Below are 19,788 nucleotides of genomic sequence, written 5' to 3'. Positions count from 1 at the left end.
GGCGAAACCACACGTTGGAAACAAAAGCTCATAAAGCTTCTAGAGATGGGCGGGTACGGATATTTTTACCCGATACCCTACCCGAACCCGTACCCGTAGGAATCGGGGCGGGTTCGGGTTTTGTTATCACCGGGTACGGGTCGGGTCGGGTTTTTTCGAAACATTTCGCACTTAGCCTATAAATGTTTTTAAATGTTTTGAAGATCTTTTCCGTCAATATTAAAATAATAATAACTTATCCTCGTAGAAAAATATTGAAACAAGTAAAATTTTCCATTTAGTTATACATTCGTCCTACAGGTGAGCGTGTATCGAGTGAACGGGACCATAGATTTTGAATTGGAGCTTCAGTGTGAAAATTTTTGCTGCGCTTTAAAACAGGGAAACATTTATCGCTTTTTGTGAATTTTCTCGGGCATTTTTGAAGTATTAATGTTGCAAATTCATTTTTCCGACATTCAAAAAGAAAAACAAGTGCATGGGAAAGATATGTAATGTATGACTTCTATCGATCTGCTAGTCTAAAATAACCACTAAACACCAAAAATTGTAGATTTTTTATGGCTTTATTAAATTTTTTGGCGTTACCACAAAATTAATTGATAAATTTAATTAAAAAGCAATGTTCACATGTGTACACGAGATTATTCCAAAATGTGATAAATTGTACCTGTTTCAATTGCAAGATCACTCTCGAAAATCGAAATTATTAAGTAATCGTGACGGACAGAAGTTGAGTGTGTTTAGAATAAGCTTTTCCTTCAGCATCCTTCAAAAACGATGTTAAAAAAACCTTTTTCAAATTTTCTATTGGCTCGACGCACGAGCTTAACCCTCTGATATTCACGTCAATGGCTCCCAAAATGAGCAGCCGCTGTTGCTCAAACGTGATTTCCTGGAGCCTCTAAAGGTGCTTGGTACTAGATATATTGAGGCGAGCTTTGGAAGGTTAGGAAAGTCGTGGATGTTTTCAATATATTTGTAAAAAAAGATAATAAAATAAAAATAAAGCTCAACCCATGTTCATCGAATCCTGCGCACGCAATTTACCATTGCGGACTGAGATTCTTTTCCTTGCTGGCCGGCCGTTTCCAGCATCCCTGATAATACCTGAGGTTCGTTTGGTCCGACCCTTCGAATACTGTTGTCAACCAAAAATCTGTTTAATCTGATGGAAGGTTTAATAACGATGTAAATAATATTATAAAAAAATAAAACCAAACCCTATCAGACCCACAAGGCTGTTCAGTTCCAACTTCAGTGGGCGGAATTTGGGAAATCTGGCAGGAGTCAGCTACGAGGGTGGTTGGCTGCATTGGGTTGGTACAAGAAGGAACAGAAGGAAATTGGAATGAGGAGGTTCGTAGTAGCTGCAAGACGGGAAGCCGAGCTCTTGGGTTTCAACCATGGAAGCGAGTGGATCAAAATCTAAAAAGTTCAAGTTATTATTGTTAACCAGAAGTGGTGAAACCAGCTAGTTTAGTCCTGGTCGCCGGCCTGACTGAAGTCACCGGCTAATTATCAAGGACCAGCGAAGAGTTTGCCTGTCTCGCCCTGATCAGTGCTAGTGCTGATAGGGCTAACCGTAAAAGAGATAGCAGGCCGTCGTCGCGGGTTTCATCGACCGTGTGTCGTTAATCGCTCCTCCCGCTAAACGCCAAGGACGACCGCGTGGCTCGAGGGCCCGCCGCAGCAGAAAGATTGACGCCAGGGACGATCTGCCCTATCGACATCACCAGAGATTACCGCCAGTGCACCACCACGCCTTACCCTGCCAATCCGCCCGCCGCCACAAATTTGGAAGCTGAACGATTTAATAGAGTAAGTTAATAAATCTAGAAAAAAATAAATTCAATTCACACCCTTCGGCCAGATCCGAAAACCCTCCCACAACAATATACGACCCTGGGACCCGAGGACCAAAAAGAAGCCTTCCGTGCCCATCCCGGAACGTCCATACCAGGCGTTGGGGCTTAAGCGGGTTCCCTTCAGGAACTGCAACGTCCATCCTCGGGGGCTGAGAGCAGCCGCGATCCCGTAAACGGTAACAAAATGATCCCGAGAATTATTGGCTGGAATATTTTATAATAAGGCTAATATTAGGCTTAAAATTTATCTGAGGATAAATTTTTTTTTTGACGTAGGACTACGTCTTTGTGTTCTATATAGGGGTGCACGTTGCAAATTCTACAAAAATGGTATGTAACGAAAAGTGGTCCAATTTTAAACGCATATAATTCAGCCATCTTACGATCAATTTTCAAATTCTTTGCACATATCGCCCCGAAATACTTCTAAGAATAGATTCCAATAGATAAACCCAAAGATTTTTGATATCATGGCATTAAAAATTTAAATAATGAACAACCTAGTCAAAATATCGCACATTTACACACAGAAGATGGCGCTTCCCTAGTCCAGCACGACAGATTTGTGTACCTAGCGCGCTACGCTTCTATGAATGACGTCATCATCGACTATTTAAACGGACGGATTTCGCCGAACCAGCTCAGTTGCCTGTTGAACGGCAGACGAAGCAGATCACTGCGCTGTGTGTTTTCACAACCAGTGTAGCTGAGTTAGAAGTCCGTTACACTGCCTGTGGAGGTACGCTACCCAGTGAGTGCGACTGAGCTTGTCCGTTCAAACACTATGCTATCTTTTGTGTTGTGCTCGTTTCCAGCATACTTTTATGTATAATTATTCGTACACAAAATAGTTTGTACATGCTCCATTTACAAACACGGTTAACATAGTGTCGTGGTAATAGTTGTCTCTTTCGCTCTACCCATCATTATCAGCGTTCATTCATTTTGCTTGTGCGCTTGGATTTAATGTTTGAGGCGAATGTGTAGGTACGTAGATCTAATTTGTTACTAAATTGAACAACGAAAGTTTATTATTTACGTTCGATCAATTCATTGATTCATTTCCCCATCACGTGATACATTTCCACTCAGCCTATAGTATTTTGATTCTACTAATAGGTACATACTACAAAGCCTATTTATGAATTAATACACTGCCACTTGCAAAAACGCATCTTGTCCATATATAGAATTGTTTTTGATTCTTGTATATTTATAGTTTCGATATATGATTAATACCACTGCATTCGCTATATTTGTATGCGTACTTTAGGAAAGTTACAATAATGGCAAAATATAACTAGAATGCTTGGTCTATACATGAAATGTGATTATATTGTCTAAAATTTGATTTTTCTTCACTGGTCCGGGGTTTTTACCACACAATCGAAAAGTTTTTACAAGCTAATCTTAAAGATTTAGTTCCAGATATTAGTTCGGTCACAGTTTTCTGTCTTCTTTCTTCAGATCTTCTTAAATAAGTTTAATCGGATTCGATCACCTACTACAAATGAAATGACCTGATAACCAAGAAGGTTTGGTCCAATATGTAATATTCGATGTTGATTGGTTGTGATTAAACCATACGTAAGAAATATGTTTGATTTATTATTATTATAAATGTACTAAGAAAATAAATATTTTACATTAAGTAGTATACCCCATAGGGCCGCCCCTTGTAGTTTTTTTTTCTAAAATTAATAAAAATGAATAATTTGCGAAATATCTTTTTTTTACTTTGATAGCTCTTAACCCCAAATTGTTGATATTTAATCCGAACATGTTATACATTATACAATATCAATACCTTTCGATTATGTTACAGAACGGAGGATTTATTCCTGAGATATTGACCAATAACTGCAAAAAGTAACAAAAACACGTTTTTCAAAAAATCTCAAAACGATTCTTTGAAAAAGAAAATGAATATGATTTCCGCGTTCAGCGACCCAAAATTGACATAGAAAATGCCTTTTTTCTAAGCTTACTGCAATCAACCCAAAATTACCAAGCTAGTGTAATAGGAGAGGTCAGGCCTAGGAAGGCAGACTTTCTTTTGCTTCGTTTGTACTAGACATCTCTCGTTTTTTACCCCAAATTATGTAAAATGTTTTCATATGTTGCATTTCATTTTGTTTTGTGGAAATCATGGCTGACAGTTTTCGAACGTAACAAACGAATTTTGTGGAGTTTGTGTTATTTCCGATGAGTTTTATGGTATTACGTGAATGATTATGTTTTCAATAGTGTATAATCTATTTAAATAAAAGAGATAAAGCATGAAAATACCGTCAACTAGCACTGCACCGGGCTTCCCTACGAATCAAATATGTAGGTAAAATTTATTTTTTGAAAATCGGGCTCGGATCGGACACGGTTTTAAAATTATTTTAATTTGGGTCCGGGTCGGGTACGGGTCGGGTTCGAAACAGTTATTTTCCGCCACGCTAATGGAATGTATCCTGTTGCAGGAGTACAAGTAAGAATCTTTATCAAAATATTTTTGAAGTGTTCATATCCTTTTTGTAGTAGAACTGGAATGATTCCGTCCTTTCCCGGAGAATTATACGGAGCAAAACTTTCAAACGCCCATTTGATCGATTCGGTTGTCACAATTCTACGAGCAAATGCCCAAGAATCAGAACTACCTGAAAAGAACTCAGGGGCAGTCGTCAGTGATGGTTCTGTACAGCCTGGAAATTGTGTTAAAAAGACAGTTGATTACTACATCTTCGTCAGATGAGTACTCACCATTAGCAGTTCTAATCGAACTGACATGAATGTTTTTCGATTTCGACAGTTGCTTATTTAATCTACTAGTCTCGTTGAGACTTGAGATATTTGTGCAGAGGCTTTTCCAGCCTGCCAGCCATTCAGTCTTCGGCACGGAGAAGCACCTTGACTTGAGGACTCCTGTTTTCAGTCGCCTCTCACGACATGCGAACAGGAACCCAGCGGATCAATTCTTGGTTGAAATACTTTAACCCGCCGGATGCCGCACGGCCTCTAGGCTGGTTTTGTCCGGAGAAAGATAATAGACTGTTATCAACCTCCTGGTGGACCACAGTCGGTAAAAAACGAAATTAACAATTGGTCGGTGCTAAGTCAGACCTGACTGAGTCGCAAAACATCAAAAAATGAGATAATGATAGCACAGGATAAAGAATTTCTTAAGCTACATTCGACTTTTGCCAGAATTGAAATATGTAACAATAAGCAAGAGTTATGGCAAAAATATATTTTCAATTATAATGTAAATGATGCTGCGATTCAAACTTTAAACTCGTTTTTCTTGAAATCAATAATTTGTCGCTTAGTCCGGTCTGACTTAACACCGACCAATTCATCATCGTGTCAAAAAGTTGTACACCAATGGCTGAATTTCTAACGACATACTCAAATTCTTCGGAACGCGATTGCAGCAAATTAGTCCGTCGCTAAGCTCGCATTCCAATTGACGCACTGAGAAACCAGTTTTAATTAATACAAGTTACCAACGCTCAATTTCATGTCCGGCTTTGATTTGTTGCAGCAAATTTGTTTTGTTCTTTTTTTTTCCTTTCTTTGTTACTGATGGTAGTTCGTGCAGAAATACTTCACCGCCGCAATTAAATGGAGGTCCACAAAAGGTTCGACTCGATCGCCACCCAACCCAAACCAAAGGCTCGTCTCGAAGGTAGGTAGAACGCGATCAGTTTAAAAACAAAGTATGTATGCAACAAAAAGATTAAAACAAAATTCAACACCAGCAGGAGCGAACGAGAGAAATCCTTCGCGGAGAGCGAGAAACCGAATTAGAATATTACTTATTAAAAGTTAAATTGAAGATAAAGCAAACTCAAAACGAACAACTGCAGGGAACAAATCGCGGCCAATCTTTACGAGACAAGGTCTGATTGACGGCCGAGTTTTTTTACCTCTCCCTCGGATTGGCTTCTGATGGGTTAAAGTGGTTAAGTGGTGGTGGGGGCGGGGGGGAGGGTACCATCAGAACACGAATTGAACCGAAAAGTGAAGCGGAAAAATATGACAAGTAAATTATAATTTATCCGAAAATAATGTAACACACGCCGACAGCGACGGGGCTACCACCGATCTCCCCGCGTTTCCTTCCACCTGTGGAATGACCACACCAGTTAAAAAAATCCCAACCGGGCTATGAATCGAAATGGGATTGGTGTTATTATTATTACCATCAGTTACCGCGGGTCTTCGATTGCTGGCCCCTGTCTTAGATTTGGTTGGTGTTGTTTGATTCGGCTGTGGAATATCGAGCACCGAGAACGGCCAGTCAGTCAGCGGAGAGGGATTAATTTCCATCATCGTCTTAGCTCCCCTTGTCTTGCGGCTGGGATCGGTACATTAGCCTGCTTTTGGTACGAGATTTTACACTACCGCATCGATTCGAGCCCGTAAAAGTTCAGGAATGACAACGGTAGGCACGGTGAAAAGTTTTAAGTATTTCAGGAGATTTTTTCATTTCAAGTTGTATTTTAATATTAGAAGGATTGCGTATTGGGACAATAGGTGACTAGACTAGAGTGATTTTTGGCATATATTCGGCATTTTTTATGGTGTATTAGCATATGATGCCTGGCGCGAGAAAGCTTTCAATCCTAGTTCCATTACTGATTAAACACTTTCAAATACATTTCAAGCGTATCTAAGAAACGTTTTACGCTCATTAACAACTAGCAAATCAGAGCTAAAAAACGCATCCGCATATCAGTATTTTTTCATAATAACTCGAGTAATAAAACTAAAAGAAATTCTACAATTTCGAGATAAAATGTTTCTAGTTAGCTATTTAGTATGTATGAGTTAATATGAAAAATACATTTGTCCATTAGATGGATTAAATTGTATTTTTTTAAATCACATGCTCCCTAGTAAAATTCGAATCTCCGCAATCTCTACCTTACCTCATAACAAACCTCAACCAGCAAACAATACAAAAATGGAGTGCAAAAGAAAGAACATGACTTACATGATCTGTTTTAATTTATATTTTCACTTGAAGGCATGTATTAGGTTGTCGGTACGGATGAAGAAGGACTTCGGTGGGGAAGCCTTTAACCGTGAGTAGCTTCGATTGCGAGGAGGGTATAAATAATAATAACAATAATGGTAATATCATTATTATGATTATACTTCCAATACCTTTTAGATCGCTTCTCGCTTGTTTCTGCATTCGAATCCACCGGTTCTCGCTTGCTTCCCAAAGCTGCTCGTCCAGTCGAACTATCGAATCAAATGACTTGAGCAGGGTGGTCCATGGGGTCCACGCTGGATTTGCGGTCAGTCATATGTTGATGAATCATGACGACTGGAGGCAAATGGGAATCGCGAACAGTATATTCGGTCGACAGGCAGAAACAGCAGCGTAGTGATGGTGCACTCCAACCACAACTGTCCACTCGGGATAGAAAATATTCATTATCTCTTTTCGCTGACTACCTGCTTTCGGTTCGACTGACGCCAGGATTGTGTTTTCTGCTTGTTTTTTTTTTGGTACCAGTCCAACAGTTGCCAGTGTTCGACCGACCAAACTGACCGGACAGGTTCTCCTGGTCTAGTTTTGATGGTCGTATGAAAAGGTGTGATTAAATTGGTCGACTGAAGAACAGAAAACCGTTAGTCTTCTTTTTTTGGCATTGGAATATTTTATTTCTGTGGGAATGAATAAATTGCAAATATTGCGCTCATTGTGCAAAAAATTGCCTTCTTAAAAATTGTTCACCAAAATGCCATTTAATCGAATTTTTGCAGAACTTGTAAACGACAAATCGAAGCTGTTTTAAGTTTAGTCGAGACCTCCGAGCACTATTGAAGAGACTTTTATCATTGAACAGGTTTAAAACAGATATTAGATTCGATGAAAATTATAAAATACTGCTTCGGAGAAATGATTGATTTTAGCATATTATGTTTTAACCGGAATTTTCCTCAACGAAAAAGATTGTAACGGCAACTAAGAAGGTAACAAAGGTAAAAATAACACGTGGTAACACCAACTTAACGAGAATCATCTCCGGAAATGCACTAAACTTTACTGAAGTAAAGTTTTTATTATTTGCAGGCCTTCCTTAATGCTGCCTTTATTCCTTGCTTCTTAGTGCATCCTTTTGATTGTGAGGTACTGGATGCAGCTGTTCCAGCATGAATGAATTTTCTTTAGCGGTTTCTGAACATGGTTTTCCGCAATGTGTCGTCTGATCACAGAATTGGTATTTAATAAATAAGTGTTTACCAACTGCGTCCATATAATTCAGAAAATAGTCTGAACAAATCTTTCGAAGATGCCAAGTCTTTGCGATGAACATGTTCTCAGATACTCATAGGCGGCTCCAGCTGGCTGACAAAGGAGGGGCACGACTTTCTGACAAAATATTGCTTATAGGCGAGATTTAAAAAATAAACACATTTAGAAGCGTAGACTCATTTCTTATTTCTTAGCACGTTTTTTTCTTTGAACTGGAGTCGACTGTTTCCAATTTTTAGGTTAGGTGTATGGCTTTGCAGTCTAATTTTAAAGCAAAAACAAACTATTTTGTCTTCATCCGACGTTTCAGTCCGTTTGGGACCTTTTTCAAGGATTCCATAATTGTTGTTTTGTTGTCAGATCTGTTGTTGTACAACAATGGATTGTCATATGGTTTTTCAGGGTCATCTGTTCCGATCGTGTAAAGTTTTATCGGGATCGAAATGCTCGTCTTTTTCCTCTGAATTAGGTTTAGTCAATCTGACGTATCTGGTTGCCTACTTTTCTCTTAACATTCACGTAAAGATGGGAAATGTGTTCGCGCACGGTTCGGGATAACTGGTTCTTCAAATAGAAAGAGTGAAAGGGAGTTCCTTTTCAACGCACATTAGTATTTAACTAATTCGCTTAGAAACGAATTGGTCAGTTCACCTACAGCAGGTCGCCAAATTCAAAAGACTAATTGTTAGGCGAACGGATGACAATGAACTGACCCACCGTCCAACAAACTGTCGTGGATGCTCTCTTAATTTTGAACTGGACGAAGAATGACATTCATGAAGAATAGAAAAATTCCTCTCACTCTCTATTTCTGTAATTTCATTATAAACAACTGGCCCCCTTCAACGAACCTGTGTAACAGTTCAGCTGGCAAATGTTCAATGAGAGTTTTCGCTCCGAAATTATACTGCATGCGTCTTCCAGATCAAACTGTTTTGACAATCATTCGCTATATACAATAATAAATTCAACTGAAAATGGTTCATGTGATCTAATTCTTTTTACAGAATTAGTCAGCTCATCTCTAATCGGTAATGCCATGTTCGGGCTCACGATCAGATGGTTTTCGTTGCCTTTTGCACTTACAGGTCACTAAACCCGCACTGAAGGTGCTGGCTGTTGATGTTGGGGTGCTTGATGCTGTGTTTTCACTTGAATAGTTGCCACAAATTTGGCAACCTTATGTGGTTCAGGTGTTGGTAGTTGGTTTGATTTGCCGTAGAGGTGTCCGCAATCGGTTGTGGTGTATTCTCCTAACCATCTTCCGCGCAAGGTTTTCCGGTATGTCCCGTTTTATTACAGTACTTGCAGATAGAAATCTGCCCGTCATGGTTTAATTGTATAGTAAAGAAGGAGTAGATCTTTCGACACGCATTCTCACCACAAGAACGTCATTAGCCATATTCGGTAAAAAGTATCAAATGAAACGGATTCTACATCTCCAATATCCATCCATCTCCGTGTATTTTGCATTTGGCTTACGGGCGTTGATAGCTTATAAAACCTTACCTCTATACTGTCATTTTCTATATACACGAGAATTTTAATTCCAATACTGTAACTTTCAGTCACGTATTTTAAGTTGTTCTGCAAAACGAATATTTCTGAGTGGTCTAGTATTAGTAGTCATTGATTTTGGGCAGATTTCTCGTTCAACGGAATGCAAATGCGCGAGAAATTAGAAAGTTTGAGCTCATCTCTGCAAGCTATTAAAAGCCTTTTATTGTTTGTTTTGCTCGGTCTATTTATGTCACAGTTTTATGCCAATATGGTGCCGAGTTATTCCTCAAGTAGGAGGAGAAAACAACAATAACTGTGAACAGTTACTCGAAAAATCTTCATAGTCAACTCGGGAACTAGCAATAATGTTAGACAATTCTGAATGCAATGTGGCTCGAGTGATTAAAAAGTTCAAGGAAACTCTCACTACTGCCATCCATTCTCGTCAACTGTGGTTGAAGGTCATTCGGAAAATGAAACATGATCTCAATACCTTAAATTATGGTTTGGCGAAAAAACCTGTACGACGAGGTACTGACTCAATGGATGTGTCTTCAGCGACGATGAAGGAATTTCAAGCAAATCAAGGCTCAAACTCTACAAGGCTTCTGCTCATGGAAAGGTTCGTAGAACATGCATGTTTGTTTTCGTGAGTAAGTTCACGAAAAAAATAATTTGGCGAGGGCTCTGTTCCTTCAACAAAAAAACCCGCTTTTTGCGACTGATTTGACTATAAATGTGGAAGTATTTCAAAGGGAGTGCTTCAATAAACGAATTTCACGATTCATTAATTTTCATGGTAATCCAGTTACGTGTTGGTCAAATCTAGTAAGCTGCCATAACAGCAGGTCCGTGCACAGAAAATTCTCAAGGGAAGACAAGCCTTTTCTTACATAAGAAAGGTACAAAAATTCTTAAACTCTGAAGATTATTTCCGAGCCGTGGAGGGCCGAGTCTTACGTACCAATCGATTAAGCTTAACAAATTGAGTCAATATCTGTTATCGAGAAGGATTCTTCAACAAACATCGCTGTCTGCTGGCTCGTGGTAGGATCGGATTCTTACTGCAGTAGTTTGTAGTAGTTAAGCCTACCGACTAAACCTAAACTTCTTGTTTACCCTAATTCTCATCCCCCGGTTCCATCGTTAATTATTACTTCTGGATGGATTGCTATCCTACTTTTTTATTTTGTGTTAATCGTTTATGTTTTCTCCATTACTACTTTTTCTAATCCTTCTTGGTGCAGCTCGTTCCTATTTATGTGCTAGCTTGTGCTGAGAATTCCTAGGTGGCGGTATTTCTCTCGATATCGATGCCCGTTTTCGTAAGCCATATAGCTCTCAATAGCTTCGACGGAGATATCATCGGCAGTGAAATTTTTCCTGACAACGACATCCCGATTTTCTTCGACTTCATGTGGTTCGTTCGTGTTTTTCTTTCCTTAATATCCCGTTACTAGTTTGCTGACCGACATTTGCTGTGTCTACTCACAAATATTGCTAATATCGCAACTTGTCGAAACAGGGACCGATCCGGAGATGCCGACCAGTTTGACTCACATCCCTTTCCAGCCACCCTCGCAATATTTCTTCCTTGATTTCTTCAACGGCTTGTTTCTAGAGTGTCTGAACTCAAATGTCATTTTATGTTTCAAACGGCTCGCAATAGTGTTTCCTGTTAAGACATTTTTAAAGGTAATTATTCTAAATCCTCATGCGATGGGTCTGAGCCACCAAAACTCTCCCCGTGCGCACGGGCTGCGTGCTACAATTGTCCAAAAACATCGAAGTCATTTCATCACAAACAAGCTGAATCCGCAAAATTGTTACCAGTTCCGTCCAATAGAAAAATCTTGGGCAATAATGAAACTCGAAGTGTAGATGAAAGGAGCAATCACCAGCATCGGCGCACAGATGGAGAATCGGTTGGCTGAGGCAGTGACTAAAAGAAAGTGAGTGTGCCATTTGACTCCCATTATTACCGCATAGTTTTCTGAAGGTGATGGCATTTTGATTCACTTCAAGTTTTAGCTAGATATACCAAATAGAAATAATTTTATCAAAAGTTTTGCTTGGTACCGAATATACCGGTACGTACTTATTTTTATTCCATACCTATATTTCCGTACCAAAAGTGGATCGGAAACAATACTTTGCGTATTGCTTGCATAAATTCGAAATTGCTTTTATTGCCAAATTTTATTAATTAGCTTTTACTTGGTTAAATAAAGTATTAAAAAAAATAAACTGATCACCTCTAGAATATTGACATATTGAAGTAGTTAAATGCAAATATCATTTTACCAAAACTGCAGCCGTCAGTGCAGATACTTAGGATAGTAAGGCAGCCGTTTTGTAGGTCATTGGCAGTGTTAACAATGAATATTATCAATTAATTTGACGCTTCTATCTGAAATTTGTAATAACATTTAAAAAGAATTCTAGCATGTTACCGTTTATGGCCAAACATTTTATAATATTGGTTGTTCAATTTGAGTGAAATAGCGACCTAAAGTGCGGTGACGCAAAAACGAAGTGTTTCTCATACTAATTTCCATACAAACTATAAACGCAATGTGCAAACCCGGGGAGCAGACAATCGCCTCCAAATTGTGCAGTCATTTGGGACCACAAAAGGAACCCATAAAATGATGCACTGAAAATAATCTACACGATAAAACCATATGCAATTAAATATCACTTTCATGTGCGTTCTATTGTTAAAAAGTAAAACAAAATAATTTCGCTTTGAATTTCACATGGAAATCCATTAAAATGCTTTTTATGTGGTGTTTCAAAATAAATTCAAATCAATTCCTCGTGATTACGACATATTTATTCATCGAATGTTCATTGCCATGCTATTGAGTACTAAAGTATGAACTTTCCACAGGACTTTCACATGAAAAACATGTGGTGCAATTTTACATGTAAAACAATTGAATTTACAGATTATTTTGCCAATTTAAGCTATAAGTAAAGCGAAGTGATATTCACGTGGAAATCTTAGTGCTTTTCACACAATGTTCGCAATTTTGAATTTTGAAAAATCATAACAAAAAATAATTACTTAAAACATACTGTAATATTATTTTTTTTTTCATATTTTCAAGATCCTTAGGTAACAGTAAAAAATATAGATTGGTTGCATTTCATAAATTTAATTTTATGATTTTTTAAATGCATTTTTTTAAGTGATTAACTGTACTGCTTACATTGCATGTTCACACGTCAAGAAATCAGTCATATTATTGCTAACTTTGTTGATTAATACTAAAATATATAGACTGATGTTTGAGGTGGGATTTTTTTGGTGCGTGATTAACATTAACAGTAGATACCAAAGCATAATAAATATCAGGAATTTTGCATCTTTCTTCAGCTTATTGCCACTTGGTCAAGTCTCCCCATCAAATGTTGGTCAAGTCTCCCCAATATTAGCTATTGCGTTCAATGTCGTGCAAATTTTAGTAACAACTATCAATGTTCCAATTTATGTAAAATCACTTCACTGCTTCATAAGCAATAAGATAATATATGAGTACTTTAATAGTAATTAGTAGTCGAGTAGATATGTCCATACAAAATTTGATAGAAAATTTCATCATTTAATGCAAATTTATTAATTGCGGAATATTTTCTACAAGGAAAGGATTTTTCATACCAAACTTTTAAAATTACCTTAAGGGATCGAAACAAGTATAAAAGGTATTTATTGGTTGTGTACACGACTGTCGGATTTTTATGTATAAGGGTTTTCGGCATGCAGTCTTTAAAATACTGTGGACAGATTTTTACCTTCTCTCTTACGTTTCGACAATGTATTTTTGTCTTCCTCAGGGATTACTACAACGATCGTTTTTAAGTTTTGTTTGAAATATGTTTGTTAATTTTTTGTCTACTCACAATGTTTTCTGTCTGTTTGTTTGTGATCTTTTTGTGAAAATGTATAAATGTTCTATTTGTTTGTCTCTGTTGCACATCTGATTACTGTAATTAATGTTATTTATTAATTATGCTTACTTTTTTAAAATTACGCTGTTATGTCGATCACAAACCTGAATTTTTGCATCAAACTTGTGAATTTAATTCTCATTATAATAAAGTTACACTATCGGTTAGAACGTCACAATGGTCTGTACGATTGGTATTGGGAATTGGGGTTTTCGTGTTGGTTAATAGTTTGTGGGGATGTTCTTGCCTTATTTCTGTTTTTGTGGGTATAGCTAAGTAGTCCTGCGTATGTTTGGTTTAAACCATCTACGTCAGTACGTTTGTTAATGGAATTAGGAGAATTAAAAATGCGGCACATCTCTAAAATTGGTAGCGCAGACTATTTGAAAGTGTGGTCTATTATCTTCGTCGTAGTGAGATTGAAACGGTGGTCGTTGTCTATGCAGTGTGCTAACAGAGCAGTTTTTTCTCTGAGAGCGATCACTTGGGAGTCTGTGTAAGTATACCCGGTATTGAGCAGGTTGTCCAGTTGGTTGATTGTTGACTTATGTCCAGCTAGCCGTGTTTTGAGATAGTTAGTAGTCATCCCGATGTATGAGGCACTACACTCGGTATCGGCACAGATAATTTTATAGATGACGTTGTGGTGCAGTAGGTCTGGTGTTTCGTCTTTCACTGAAGGCAGTAACGATCCAACGGTATTCCGGTTGCAGTATGCTATTTCGATATTTTTGTAGTCTTCCTTCAGTATTCGGGTGATTCGGGGTGATAGACTAGGTATATATAGCAATGATCTGTAGCTTTTTGGTTGGTCTAGGGAGGGATTGATTATTGGTGTTATTATGTTTTTCTGGTGGTATTGGGCTGGTGGTAGATGGTTGGGTTGGTTTTCGCTTTTGGTATCGGTTCCAGCATTGGTTAATTAGTTGTTTGGAGTATTCGTTACGTGAAAGGTGGGATTGTATTACTGCATATTTTTGGGATTGATCGTAGTTGGTTGATAATCGGTCTACACGGATGATGAAATTTGTCATCGTGTTGATTTTTTGGTTGAGTGGGTGGAAAGATTTATAATTGAGCAGTGTTCCTGACGCCATAGGCTTTGAATACCATTGTGTACGAATGGTTTGGTTGTCCAGTCTTATTAGTGTCATAACTAAATAGGGTAAACGGTTTTCCTTTTCTTCTTCACAGGTAAATTGTAGCATTGGATGATACTCGTTAAATGAGTTGATGACATGTGGAATTTTATCTTTAGGAACTGCAAGAAATAGATCGTCCACATATTTTTTGATGATGGGTATGTTGATGTTGATTGTCCGCAAAACGTTGTCTATTAGTGTGTCCATTACCATTTCGGCTAGCACTGGTGACAGTGGGTTTCCCATAGCTGTCCCCTTGGTTTTTGGTAGAACTTTTGGTCAAATTGGAAGTAGCTGGTTTCCATGCAGAACGACACTATTTCTAAAAACAGGTCCAAATTTATAATCGTATTTTTACTAATGTCTTCAGTTTTCAATGATGTTGTTGGTCACTAGTTCGTGTGGGATGTTTCTAAACAGTGCGATCACATCGAGAGAGATCATGACGTATCCTTGTGGTAGTGTGGCCGTGTTTATATCTTTGCAAAATCTAAATGAGTCGGCTACATTATATGCACTGGTAACGGATGTCTGTAGTACTCTGCTGATGAATTTAGAAAGGGCATATGTTGGGGATGTGACATTTGGGATTACCGGTCGGAGAGTACATTGTCGAAACGTAGGAGAGAAGGTAACAATCTGTCCACAGTATTTTAAAGACTGCATGCCGAAAACCCTTATACACAAGTATAAAAGTATTTTTAATTTTTTTTGAGAACTGAATAGAAGACGCCAAGCGAAAAAATAGAATCTTACGCTTGGTCAAGTCTCTCCATGTTCCCCTACCGTTAGTTTTTCTTGAACGAATTCATCATACTCAGCTCAGTTAGAGTTGGCACTCACTCAGGCAACTAGACTAGCAAAATTTCGCCTTATGAAGCTGCAAAAACATTGAAAATCTAAAATACATAAATCAATTATGAGCTTCATACGCTACCTATAATTCTTTTGACAACAACGTTTAAATATCTTACGTCCTACATTGGATTTTCATTACCGTGCCTTATGAACTTTGCAGCGCAATCGGAACCGTACTTTTAACGCGCCTGGTTCATGTAATGCACGAATGTAATCTATGTATTTTAAAAATCCATTAAAACCAAGTAGACGAGCAAAAATAAAATCGTAAAGATATCTGATAAATCAGAGTTTCCACTTCCTGTGTAGTATTTATTCGAGTTTTAAAATGTTGAATTTCATAATCTTCTCATTACAACCTTCATAAGGTTGGATTTATTTATTCCATAAATTCAAAAATTAGAATTTCATAAGGTTGCCCTGTGAAAGGCATAGGTTATTAAGTTGTTTGATTTTGGTTCGATTCATAAGGCAATCTAATGGAAATCAAACTGATTTCTTGTGTCGAAAAAACATAGGGCAATTTTTTGAATTTTGATATTCTAGTTACCTCAGTGCTGAACGATATTCAACTTCGAACGCATTTCTTGAGTGCTGTGGTTTTTTCTGTTGCTAGGACGGATAGGGTAATGTGCCTATTATTGCCTATTATAGTCATCTCATTTCGAACATCTTGGTTTTGAACCAAATATATGAGATGATGACAATTTCTGTTTGGGTGCAAAAATAAGTTAAAGTTCTATTCTTCATAAGTTTTGCACATGTTTATTCAAAACTATCGACTAAATTCAATTTTTAATTATAATAAAACTACTTTCTTGGAATATCGGCTCATTCACCTCTTTCACATAGTCAAGTGAAACAGGACGCAATGGCTCTTAACAAAACTCAAAATATGAGCCGTGAATTACCGCCTCATATCTCGTCATTCCACCACAAATATATTAAACAATTCACTGAGACATGCCTTTAGTTTAGCTGGATTTAAATCCATTTAAAATTAATCATTACGAAAGCACACGTTAAAGGCTAGGAAAGGTCTAGTGTTATAATATGTGATTGAGAAAAGCGACCGTACAATTTTCGCCATGTTTTACATTTCTTACAAAAGAAATGTATAGGATTCGCTCAAACTTTGAAAACTTTTCCGAGGCTTGGAGGACCGAGTCTCATATACCAATCGACTTAGCTCGACAAATTGGGACAATGTCTGTATGTCTGTATGTGTGTGTGTGTTTTTTTTGAAAGCAGTGAAAATTTTTTTAAGAAAACCCTGAGACTGGGAAAATGTACAAAAACCCTAAAGTCTCAGGGAACGGGTTTGGGCTGCCATCACCCGACCACGCTAAAAAACCACTGCTCTTGCCAAGAACCTGGTTCCTCCCCGGCACTACCTTACGGCATTACTTCGGGGAGGGGTTTTTATGTGCATAGCACACACTCTAATTCAACTACTTATTAGTTCGTTTCTTCCGCAGGGTTACAGCGCCACTTCTCGACACACCACCAATTCTCCACCATTCACACAGATTGGCAATTTCTGCGTGGCAGTCGGAAAGCTGGTTGTGAGTCGAGACTTAGTGCTCCTCCCCTACAAGGACTCCCTTATGTCATTCAGCACCACGACTCGGCCCCCTTGTGTCAGTTAGCACCGCAACTCCCTTCCCGTACAATTCAGCGCCATTTACTCGTTGAGCTCCCGACTTGTTCGCGAACTACTCGGTCTAGTGCCCGACGGTGGACTTAGCCTACTCCGACGGAGAGTTCCCCGGCGAAGGAAGTTCTCCCGATACCGATTCTTCTTTGGTTTTAGCACCACAATTTTTTTAGCTTTGGCTCCCTCTCGTTCCATTTCGTTCTACTTGCTCGATGAGCTATTCAGCTCCCTCACTCACTTGTTCGCGAATTACTCGGTCTAGTCCCCAACAATAGATCTAGCCTGTTCTCCTGAAACCGAGCGGTAGATTTCTCCTGATACCGATATTCCTCTCTATGAGCCATTTAGCTCTCCGTGTCGAGTAGATCGGGATACTCGATATAGTCCCCGGCGGTGGATCTAGCCTACTCAATGGGCCATCCAGTAGGTACTGAGGTCTATCAGGCGATTCCGGGTGGAGCGTAACTTCCGGTTAGCCTTGCGAAGCGGTCTACTCGGTCTAATCCCCGGCGGTGGATCTAGCCTACTCACAAGCTACCCGGTATGGTGTCGAGATCGGTTCGACGATTCCAGTGAAGCTTGACGTCCTGTTCACTGGCGCCCCGAAGACCCAAACTCGGTGCTACGTCACGTACTACTCAACAGTTGGAGAGTTCCCCGACGGCGGAATTTCTCTCGAAACCCGATTTGTGGCTTCTTGTTGGTCCCTCCGCCACTGCACTGCAGCTCGGAGAGTATGTTCGTAACCACTCTGTTGGCAGCGTCCCAGGTATGTTCGTCACGGCACATCTCTTCGACGATATTCTCTAGTGTCATACCCGATATAGCCCTACAAACTTCTTTGAACCTAAGGCATTCGAAGACCACGTGTTCCGGTGTCTCCTGCACAGTCGTACACTCCGGTCAAAGGGGTGACAAAGCGTGTCCAAACCGATGCAAGTACTTCCTGAAGCATTTGTGCCCGGCCAAAAACTGCGTCAAAGTGAAGTTCACCTCTCCTTGCTTCCTATGTACCCTGTCCGACACATTTGAGATGAGTCGGCGGGTCCACCTTCCTTTCTCCGCGTTGTCCCACTCCTGTTGCCATTTAGTCAACGAGTCCGCTCGGACCAGTCTCCTAGCGCAAGTGTTACGTGCATTTCGCCGCTGGTAGCATTCCACGTCCTCCGCCATGGTGATGCAGATGGAGATCATCCCGGCAATAACGCATACTGCCTCCGATGATATTGTTCTGTAGGCACTCGCGACTCGTACGGCCATCAGCCGGAATGTCCTGTTTAGCTTTTCACGGTTCTGCTTGGTATTCAGCGCAGCACTCCAGGCAGGAACCCCATATCGGATTATCGATGACGAAACAGTAGATAGCAGTTTATTATCTCATGCATCTTATTCGTATCATTCATTTATTTTATTCACTTTTTTCGTGTTAAGCCATTTTATGTTATTTTTCGTGTTCATACATTTTATTTATTTTAATAATCTGACTAATTTTGTTCAGTCACACAATTTAATTTATTCTATTAATTCTATTACTTTTTAATATCGCTGATTTTTTTATTTATTTTATTAATTTGATTTATATTAATCCTTCTATTCATTTTATTTATTTTTTTATTTATTTATTTATTTATTTATTTATTTATTTATTTATTTATTTATTTATTTATACTGGTCTTCAATTTTCTCGTATAGACAGCTCCTTAATTAATAATAATTCTATGTTTAAAGGTAGTCTTAGTAATGTTAAAATCATACTCGTCAGCTACATAATTAAAATTACGACAGCATACATTGAACGGATTGTTTTGAGAAAAAAGAATACGATACATCGGTAACCGAAAGAAATCAGTTCGTCTGGTGGGTCTAGGTGGTACGTTGAATCGGAAATGTCTCAGCAACTCCGGGCTATCTATATTGTTTCCCAGAAGATCGAACACGAAGAGCCGTTGCAGCATTATCCTCCGACTTGCAAGAGTTGGCAAACGTAGAAGATTGCATTGATGTTCATAGGGCGGTAGACGAATAGGATCAGTCTAAAGTAGTAACCGCAGAGCGTAACGAACACAGTGACGCTGAATTCGTTCGATGCGATTGATTTGAAAAGCATGATAGGGTGCCCACACAAGCACGCCGTACTCCAGGATGCTACGCACGAGTGCACAAAAGAGCATTTTTGGGCAATAAATACCACTGAATTGCTGCGTGTTTCGTTTAATGAACCCCAGCACGGCATAGGCCTTGGCTGTAGTCATTGCAATGTGCTGCGCGAAATTTAGTTTATTATCGAGGAAAATGCCTAGGTCCTTTATCGTATTAACTCGGTTGATACTCCTTTCTGCCATTCTATAATCGAATGTCTGTTTCGACAGAACGATATCACATTGCACTTCTGCACATTTACTTCCATCCCGTTATGAGTACACCAATTTAGCAGCATATCAATATCGGCTTGAATAGCACAGCAATCAACTGCCGACGCAATTACATGGAAAAATTTCAGATCATCAGCAAACATATACTTAGGAGACTGTATAGCGGAGCATAAAT

The 19,788-nt window shown here is 38.9% G+C and overlaps 1 protein-coding gene across 9 annotated transcripts in view; it reads left to right on the top strand.

Annotated features, from left to right (window-relative positions):
* The window catches only part of LOC131682893 (voltage-dependent L-type calcium channel subunit beta-1), a 492,666-nt gene that overhangs the window by 108,963 nt on the left and 363,915 nt on the right, over positions 1 to 19,788 (top strand). The gene's annotated exons all lie outside the window — the stretch shown is intronic.

The sequence above is a fragment of the Topomyia yanbarensis genome, chromosome 2 (assembly GCF_030247195.1).
Source record: "Topomyia yanbarensis strain Yona2022 chromosome 2, ASM3024719v1, whole genome shotgun sequence".
Classification (NCBI taxonomy): Eukaryota; Metazoa; Arthropoda; class Insecta; order Diptera; family Culicidae; genus Topomyia; species Topomyia yanbarensis.
This window is presented reverse-complemented; position numbering and strand designations above follow the sequence as displayed.